Here is a 10,518-nt window from a genome sequence, read left to right as displayed (position 1 = left end):
CATGTACATTCAGTGACATTAACTACATTCACCAAGTTGTGCAACCATCACCACTATCCACCTGCAAATTTTTTCATCATCCCAAACAGAAACTCAGAATCTGTTAAGCAATACCCTGTACCCCCATTCCCATCTGACCCTGGTAACTACTAATAAACTTTGGTGTCTACGCATTTACTTATTTTGGATATTTCATGTAAGTGGGATCGTACAATATTGTCCTTTTGCGTCTGACTTATTTCACTCAACACAATGTTCTCAAGGTTTATCTATGCTGTAACAAGTGTCAGAACTCCATTTGTCTTTATGGCTGAATAGACATTTCACCAAAGAAGATATAGGCAGTCCCAGAGTTATGACTTACCTCCACCCTCCAGCCTTTTTACCACTTCTGACACTAGCCATCCTTTCCACAGCACTCTCTGCTTCTCTTTTGGGTTAGATAATCTGGTGCAATGGCCACACAAAAGCCCTAGAACATACTTACAGTTAAGTGATTTGTTAAGGAAGTAACAGGGTACAACTTGGGATCAACATCAATAGGGTCCAACTCAGGATCAGGATCAGGAAGCATGTAGGCAAAGTCCCTGTCAGTGCAGGACAGCTCTTTCAGTTCCTTTCAACCATGCGGGCCTCCTCTCAGCCCCCTCAAGACTGACCTCCTCTTGGCCCCCTGAGGACAGCCTCATCCTGGCCCAGCTGTGTGTCACCACAGGTTCTGCCACGAGCCCCTTCTAGGCCTCTCATTGTCTTCAGTGTTAGAGCCTTTGACTTGTGTTATAGTTCTTTTAGGATGTTCCTTGCTTGCTCTCTCTCTCTCTTCTTCCTTCCTTCTGCTTCTTTCAACTGCTTCTTTTGCGTCTCCTTTCTGTCTCAAAAACCTCTTTGGGGCTGGCTCCTTATATCCATAACTCCTGGTCAATTTCAAGGCTTGATCCCTCCCAGCCAGTGCCACAGACTGACCAATCTCATCTCAGTAGGCCACAGACACGTCATTTGCATAGGCTACTGACCAATCTCTGCAAGGTGCATACTAATCACAGGGCAGGCTGCAGTCTAGGACTAGACAAAAAGTATCAAATCAAGTTGTTTACAGTTTACCCAGGAAATGTCAATCAACCTGGACAAAAGTAACAAACCCTCTAGGATAGAAAACTAGGGGAAAGGTAACTTCTTAGGGCTTAGGGAAAAGCCTCTCAAGCTGTTTTTCCAAAAAAGCCAAAGCAAAAGGCCACATGAAGGAATTCATTTCACCAGAGTAAAAAAAACGTAGGTGTTCAATAAATGCTTGCTGAGTTGGGACACTGATTGTCATAACCATCTCACACCTGACACCCTACCTCTTCTGGCTAAATATCATTCAAGGAAAGATATTTAGTTTTATACACTTCAATGAGTATTGAGGATATTATGTAATTCAACTGGGCCTTCAGTTTTCTCATCTAAAAAGTGGAGGGACAACATAATAAAGGGCATTTATACAAAGCCAACAGCCAACATCACCCTAAATGGAGAGAGCCTGAAAACTTTCCCATTGAGATCGGGAACCAGACAAGGATGCCCTTTATCACCACTCTTATTCAACATTGTGCTGGAAGTCCCAGCCAAAGCAATTAGGCTAGATAAAGAAATAAAGGGCATCCAGATTGGCAAGGAAGAAGTAAAAGTATTTCTATTTGCAGATGACATGATCTTATACACAGAAAACCCTAAGGAATCCTCCAGAAAACTACTGAAACTAATAGAAGAGTTCAGCAGAGTATCGGGATACAAGATAAACATACAAAAATCAGTTGGATTCCTCACCAACAAAAAGAACATCGAAGAGGAAATCACCAAATCAATGCCATTTACAGTAGCCCCCAAGAAGATAAAATACTTAGGAATAAATCTTACCAGAGGTGTAAAAGACTTAGACAAGGAAAACTACAGTACACTTCTGCAAGAAACCAAAAGAGACTTACATAAGTGGAAGAACATACCTTGCTCGTGGATAGGAAGACTTAATATTATAAAAATGTCTATTCTACCAAAAGTGATCTATACATTTAATGCAATTCCAATCCAAATCCCAACAACATTCTTTAATGAGATGAAGAAACAAATCACCAACTTCATATGGAAGGAAAAGAGGCCCCAGATAAATAAGGCATTACTGAAAGAGAAGAACAAAGTGGGAGGCCATACTTTATCTGATTTTAGAACCTATTATACCGCCACAGTAGTCAAAACAGCCTGGTACTGGTACAACAACAGATACATGGACCAATGGAACAGAATTGAGAATCCAGACATAAATCCATCCACGTATGAGCAGCTGACATTTGACAAAGGCCCCAAAACAGTTAAATGGGGAAAAGACAATATTTTTAACAAATGGTGCTGGCACAACTGGATATCCATCTGCAAAAAAAGAGAAACAAGACCCATACCTCACTCCATGCACAAAAATGAGCTCAAAATGGATCAAAGACCAAAATATAAAATCTAAAATGATAAAGATCATGGAAGAAAAATAGGGACAATGTTAGGAGCCCTAATACATGGCATAAACAGTGTAGAAAACGTTATAAAAAATGTAGAAGAAAAACTAGATAACTGGGAGCTCCTAAAAATCAAACATTTATGCTCATCCAAAGACTTCACCAAAAGAGTAAAAAGACTACCTACAGACTGGGAAAAAGTTTTTAGCTATGACATTTCTAATCAGTGCCTGATCTCTAAAATCTACATGATACTGCAAAAACTCAACTACAAAAAGACAAATAACCCAGTTAAAAAATGGACAAAAGATATGAATAGACACTTCACTAAAGAAGACATTCAGGTAGCTAACAGTTATACGAGGAAATGTTCACGAACATTAGCCATTAGAGAAATGCAGATCAAAACTACAATGAGATTTCATGTCACTCCAATGAGGCTGGCATTAATCCAAAAAACACAAAATAAAAAATGTTGGAGAGGCTGTGGAGAGATTGGAACACTCATACACTGTTGGTGGGAATGTAAAATGGTACAACCACTTTGGAAATCAATTTCACGCTTCCTTAAAAAGCTAGAAATAGAACTACCATACCATCCAGCAATCCCACTCCTTGGAATATATCCTAGAGAAATAAGAGCCTTTACACGAACAGATATATGCATACCCATGTTTATTGCAGCACTGTTTACAACAGCAAAAAGATGAAAGCAACCAAGGTGCCCATCAATGGATGAATGGATAAATAAATGATGGTATATTCACACAATGGAATACTACGCATCGATAAAGAACAGTGAGGAATCTGTGAAACATTTCATAACATGGAGAAACCTGGAAGGCATTATGCTGAGTGAAATTAGTCAGTTGCAAAAGGATAAATATTGTATAAGACCACTATTATAAGAACTTGAGAAATAGTTTAAACTGAGAAGAAAACATTCTTTTGTGTTTATCAGGGGGGGGAGGGGGCATTCACTAATTAGATAGTAGATAAGAGCTGCTTTAGGTGAAGGGAAAGACAGCACACAACACACGGGAGGTCAGCACAATTGGACTAAACCAAAAGCAAAGAAGTTTCCTGAATAAACTGAATGCTTCGAAGGCCAGCGTAGCAAGGGCGGGGGTCTGGTGACCATGGTTTCAGGGGACATCTAAGTCAATTGGCATAATAAAATCTATTAAGAAAACATTCTGCATCCCACTTTGGAGAGTGGCATCTGGGGTCTTGAAAGCTAGCTAGCAGCCATCTAAGATGCATCAATTGGTCTCAACCCAACTGGATCAAAGGAGAATGAAGAACACCAAGGACACAAGGCGATTACGAGCCCAAGAGACAGAAAGGGCCACATGAACCAGAGACTACATCAGCTTGAGACCAGAACTTGATGGTGCCCAGCTACAACCAAGGACTGCCCTGACAGGGAACACAAGAGAGAACCCCTGAGGGAGCAGGAGATCAGTGGGATGCAGACCCCAAATTCTCATAAAAAGACCAGACTTAATGGTCTGACTGAGGCTAGAAGGACCCCAGAGGTCATGGTCCCCAGACCTTCTGTTGCCCCAGGACAGGAACCATTCCCGAAGCCAACTCTTCAGACATGGATTGGACAGTGGGTTGGAGAGGGATGCTGGTGAGGAGTGAGCTTCTTGGATCAGGTGGACACTTGAGACTATGTTGGTATCTCCTGCCTGGAGGGGAGATAAGAGGGTGAAAGGGGTTAGAAGCTGGCGAAATGAACACAACGAGAGAGTGGAGGGAGAGAGCAGGCTGTCTCATTAGGGGGGAGAGTAATTGGGAGTGTGTAGCAAGGTGTTTATGGGTTTTTGTGTGAGAGACTGACTTGATTTGTAAACTTTCACTTAAAGCACAATAAAAATTGTAAAATAAAAAAGTGGAGGGGGAGGTACACAGATTGTTGTTAGGAATAACTGAGAAAAAATGTGCTGAGTAACTACTTGCTGGATGAATAAATGAATCATATATTTTATAAATAAATGAATAAATGGATTAACAAAGGCACATAAAAAAGGAATAAAGGAAGAAAGGACTGAGGAGGATGGAAAGTCGTTTAGAAAGATGGATGGATGGATGGATGGATGGATGGATGGATGGATGGATGGATGGATGGATGGATGGATGGATGGATGGGCAGACAGGTCAGGCCTAATTTATTATTAGGCTTAGATAAAGCATGGAGGGGCCAACAGCCTTGTAGAGTTAGACAATTTTCTGTTCAAATTATGAACATGTCCCCCTTTTTCATCTGCTCCTGCGATTAAGAAGAATTGACTTCTAAGGTATGATTGGGATATACACCCCAGTATAGTGATTCTTTCCTAAGTCTGGGCCTATGTCCTGTTGCAGTGGAGTGACTCATTTTCTTCAGCTTGGACTCACCCTAAGAAGATAAAGTCTTTGAGCCCCTAGAATTGATGGGCAGCTGCTGTTTTCCCAAGTTGGGGAAGATGCTGAAAACTTTACCCCCAAGTGATGTAGCTGGGTAGAAAGGGTGATGCTTTTAGGGCAGGCTTGGATGCTCACCTATGAGAACAATAAAGAAGGAAATTAAAATTTTTCAGCCACATAACTGATGAGTTAGCCTGTCCTTGCAGGGTGGGGTAAATAAAGAAGCAGATCGAGCAGCTCAGCAACTTAGGCTATATGATTTAGCTGGGGCAGGAGGCGTGAGTTCAAGTCCTAAACCTGAAGCTAAACAGCTCACTAATCTTAGGCTTGTTTCTTTTCCTCTCTGACCCTCAGTTTCACGTTTGGAAAATAAGGAGGTGATGATCAGCAAGTTTACCTGCAGCACCACATTTTCAGGCCACAAACCCAGAGACTATTCTCTCCAAGGTTGATTTGCTTTCTGTGCTCCTCCTTGTGCCTGAGTCTCTCCATCCTTCATGCTGATCGTAACTGTGCCCTCTCTGCCTACTTTGCATGGTTGCTGTGAGCACCAAATGAAATAATGTATGTGAATGTGCTTTAAAATGGCTTAGAGTGTGCTGAGAATGTGAGGGTCAGATAAATAACCGCAAGACAGCCCCTGCAGATTTGAAGTGGAGAGATCAGAGAGGGTATAGCAGGGAGGAAAGCATGTCTTTGGAAAGTGCTTTATTCTATTCCAGTCTCCACAGTAGCATCCTGCTGTGCTTTCTTACCTCTGAGCACAATGAGGGATGAGACAATTTCCCCAGATGCACAGGCTCAGCAAGAGACTGGAGAACCTCAAGCAAGCTACTTAATCCAGTCTGTGTGTCTGGGTCCGCGTGTAGGGCAGAGGCAGGGGAAAAGTGAATAACCCGGTCGGGACGCCTTACCCTGTGACCTCATGCAACAGACATCTTTCAGATGGCCCAATATCCTCACCTGACATATGGGAGAAATAAAATCTCCCTGTCTGGATTGCTGCACGAATTATCTGGATGACATGGGTGAGAGCATTCCACACTCTTCAACTACCTGCACGAATCATAGAATGGAATTGTGCTGAAGACAGAAGGCCCTTTCTTAGGCTGAGATTTCAGAATTCTCTGGGAAAATGACAACATCGTTGAGCTATGAAGCTGAAACTGAATGTGTGTGTGTGCATGTGCCTGTGTGCATGTCTGTGTGTAAGCATGTGTGTGTGTACACATGCATATGCCTGTGATATGTATTTAACATAGCTTTCTGTTGGGTGGATGGGTCTGTTGGGTGGAGGACTTTTCAAAAGAAAATTGCATTACTTTCAAAACTTTTGGAAGACTTAACTTTTTTTTTTTTTTAACACACAACTTTAGGAGTCCCTGGATGATGCAAACAGCATGCTTAGCAGGAAACTCAAAGGTTGGAAGTTTGAGTCTACCCAAAGATGCCTCAGGAGAAAGGCCTGGTGATCTACTTCTTAAAAATCAGCCACTGAAAAGCCTATGGAGCAAAGTTCTACTCTGACATACTTGGAGGCACCATGAGTAGGAACTGGTTCAATGGCAACTAGGTTTTATAACAAACAACTCTAGGATTTTCCACAGAATGCCAAAAATTATGATTATATGTTTCATATTATGATTGTTATTGTGACTTGGGCGGTATGCCTGAAGGCACCCTGGGCCCCACCAGTTCCTAGTTGTGATACTTTGTCAAAGTCACCCCCTATCTCTGATATGCAGTTTCCTCATCTGTAAAATGCAGAAACTAACAAAAAGAGCAGTGGTGCTCTATCTTTGTTGTTGTTTCAAGGTGTTGTCCAGTTGATTCTGACTCATACTAATCTTACAGGACGAAGTAGAAATGCCCCATAGGATTTCCACGGTTGTAAAGAAAAAAAAAATCCTTACAACTGCACCAATAAACAACATCATGATAAATGGAGAAAATACTGAAATTTGTCAAGAGTTTCATTTTACTTGAATCCACAACCAATGCCCATGGAAGCAGCAGTCAAGGAATCAAAAGACATGTTGCATTGGGCAAATCTGCTGCAAAAGACCTCTCTAAAGTGGTCAAAAGCAAAGATGTCACTTTGAGGACTGAGGTGTGCCTGGTCCAAGCCATGGTATTTTCAATCACCTCATATGCATGTGAATGCTGGGCAATGAAAAAGGAAGACCAAAGAAAAATGATGCGTTTGAAACATGGAGCTGGCAAAGAATACTTGAATATACCACGGATTGCCAGAAGACAGAACAAATCTGTCTTGGGAGAAGTATAGCCAGAACGTGCTTCCTCTCAGGTTCTTTGGACATGTTATTAGGAGGGACCAACCCCTGGAGAAGGAAATCATGCTTGGTACAGAGTCAGTGAAAAAGAGGAAGACCCTCAAAGAGATGGACTGACACAGTGGCTGCAACAATGGACTCAAACATAGCAACGATTGTGAGCATGCCCCAGAACTGGACAGACTTTCATTCCTTTGTACATAGGGTCATTATGAGTTGGAACTGAATCAACAGCACCTAACAACAACAACTTTTACAGGAGCAGATCATCAGATCTTTTCTTCCGTGGATCCACTAGGTGGGTTCTAATTGCCAATCTTTCAGTTAGCATCTGAGTGTTTAACCGTTGCACCACCAGGGTTGCTTTATCTTTAGTAGGTATAAGAATTGCCAGAGGAACCTTATTAGAAGCACTTGGGTTCCTCTATGAAAGAATCCAATTAATCATCCCAGGGTGTAGCCCAGGAATCTGCATTTTAACAGCTACTCCTGTGGTCCCTGATCATACTTTGGGAACAAATAAAACATTAAAAGGGTAGGTATGGTGCTCGCTTCAGCAGCACATATACTAAAATTGGAATGATACAGAGAAGATTAGCATGGCTCCTGCACAAGGATGACATGCAAATTTGTAAAGCGTTCCATATTTTTATAAACTGAATGCTTCGAAGGCCAGCGTAGCAGGGGCGGGGGCTTGGAGACCATGGTTTCAAGGGACATTTAAGTCAGCTGGCACAATAAAAGCTGCTAAGAAAACATTCTGCATCCCACTTTGGAGAGCAGTGTCTGGGGCCTTAAGCACTAGCAAGTGGCCATCTAAGATGCATCAATTGGTCTCAACCCACCTGGAGCAAAGGAGAATGAAGAACACCAAAGACACAAGGTAATTAAGAGCCCAAGAAACAGAAAGGGCCACAAAAACCAGAGGCTACATCAGCCTGAGACCAGAAGAACTAGACAGTGCCCAGCGACAACCAATGACAGCCCTGACAGGGAGCACAACAGAGAACCCATGAGGGAGCAGGAGGGCAGTGGGATGCAGATCTTGAATTCTTGTAAAAAGACCAGACTTAGTGGTCTGACTGAGACTAGAAGGACCCCAGTGGTCATGGTCCCAGACCTTCTGTTAGCCCAGGACAGGAACCATTCACAAAGCCAACTCTTCAGACAGGGATTAGACTGGACAATGGGATAGAAAAAGATGCTGGTGAAGAATGAGCTTCTTGGATCAAATAGACACTGGAAACTATGCTGGCATCTCCTATCTGGAGGGGAGATGAGAGGGAAGAAGGGGTTAGAAGCTGGTGGTATGGACACAAAAAGAGAGAGTGGAGAGAAATAGCAGGCTGTCTCATTAGGGGGAGAGCAATTAGGAGTATATAGCAAGGTGTATATAAATTTTTGTATGAGGGACTGACTTGATTTGTAAGCTTTCACTTAAAGCTCAATAAAAATTAAAAAAAAAAAGAATTAGGTAATAGCAAGTATAAAAAAAAAGGGCTGGTATGAGTATTCAAAGAAAGAACTCAGTATTGCTTCAGTGAGAAACTCATACCACTGGTGGTACACAGAGTTAATTTGCTGTTACTTGGAGAAACATTTTTTAAAATTATTTTAACGTTGCTATTGTTGTTAAGTGCCATTTTAGTTCCAGCTCATATCAACCCTATGTACAATGGAATGCAACACTGCCCGGTTCAGCACCATCCTCACAAGAGTTGTTATGCTGGAACTCATTGTTGAAGCCACTGAGTAATCTATCTCCTTAAGAGTCTTCCTCTTTTTCGCTGACCCTCTACTTTACCAAGCATAGTGTCCTTTTCCAGGGACTAATCCCTTCTGATAACATGTCCAGAGTATGTGAGATGAAGTCTTGTCATCCTTGCCTCTAAGGGGCATTCTGGCTGTACCACTTCCAAAGTAGATTTGTTCTTTCTTCTGGCAGTTCATGGTGTATTCAATATTCTTCACCAACACGGTAGTTCCAATGCATCAATTCTTCTTATGTCTTTCTTATTCATTGTCCAGCTTTCACATGCATATGAGGAGACCAAAAACGCCATGGCTTGGGTCAAGCGTACATTAGTCCTTAATGTGACATCTTTACTTTTGACCACTTTAAAGAGGCCTTTTGCAGCAGATTTGGCCAATGCAATGCATCATCTGATTTCTTGACTGCAGCTTACTTACATGGACGTTGATTATGGATGCAAGTAAAATGAAATCCTTGAACAACTTTAATCTTTTCTCCATTTATCATGATGTTGCTTATTGGTCCAGCTTTGAGGATTTTTGTTTACTTTATGTTGATGTGTAATCCATACTGAAGGCTATGGTCTTTGATCCCTATCAGTAATTGCTTCAAATCCTCTCCACGTTTAACAAGCAAGGCTGTGTCATCTGCATATTGAAGGTTGTTAATGAGTCTTCCTCCAATACTGATGCCCCATTCTTCTTCACATGGTCCAGCTTCTTGGATTATTTGCCCAGCATACACATTGAATATGTATGGTGAAACAATACAACCCTGATTTTAAAACACTTAGTATCCCCTTGTTCTGTTTGAAGTTCTGCCTCTTGGTCGATGTACAGGTTCCTCAAGAGCACAGTTAAGTGTTCTGGAATTCCCATTCTTTGCAGTGTTATCCATAGTTTGTTATGATCCACACAGTCAAATGCCTTTGCATAGTCAATAAAACACAGGTAAACATCTTTCTGATATTCTCTGCTTTCAGCCCATGATTTATCTGACATCAGCAGTGATATCCCTTGTTCCATGTCCTCTTCCGAATCCTGCTTAAATTTCTGGCAGTTCCTGTCGATGTACTGCTGCAACCGTTTTTGAATGATCTTCAGCAAAATTTTACTTATGTGTGATATTAATGATATTGTTCACTAACTCCTGCATTCTGTTGGATCACCTTTCTTTGGAATGGGCAAAAATATGAATCTCTTCAAGTCGGTTGGACAGGTAGCTGTCTTCCAAATGTCTTGACATAGATAAGCAAGCATCTCCAACGCTGCATTATCTCAATTGGTATTCTTTCAATTCCTGGGGCCTGATTTTTTGCCAGGGCCTTCAGGGAAGCTTGTAATTCTTCCTTCTGTACCATTGGTTCTTGATCAAATGCTACTTCCTGAAATGGTTGAACATCAACCAGTTCTTTTTGGTAAAATGACTGTTTATTCCTTCCGTTTTCTTTTGATGCTTCCTGTGTTGTTCAAGCTTTTCCCTGTAGAACTCTTCAATATTGCAACTCAAGGCTTGAATTTTTTTCTTCAGTTCTTTCATCCTGAGAAATGCTGACTGTTCTTCCCCTTTGTTTTCT

The 10,518-nt window shown here is 41.6% G+C and overlaps 1 non-coding gene across 1 annotated transcript; it reads left to right on the top strand.

Moving 5' to 3' along the window:
- Nucleotides 1–7,733: 7,733 nt before the first annotated feature.
- LOC111751884 (U6 spliceosomal RNA) lies at nt 7,734–7,840 on the top strand. The gene has a single exon (XR_002786959.1). It is a non-coding gene; the product is annotated as a U6 spliceosomal RNA (small nuclear RNA).
- Nucleotides 7,841–10,518: the final 2,678 nt, after the last annotated feature.

This window comes from Loxodonta africana, chromosome 2 (genome assembly GCF_030014295.1).
Source record: "Loxodonta africana isolate mLoxAfr1 chromosome 2, mLoxAfr1.hap2, whole genome shotgun sequence".
Lineage (NCBI taxonomy): Eukaryota > Metazoa > Chordata > Mammalia > Proboscidea > Elephantidae > Loxodonta > Loxodonta africana.
This window is presented reverse-complemented; position numbering and strand designations above follow the sequence as displayed.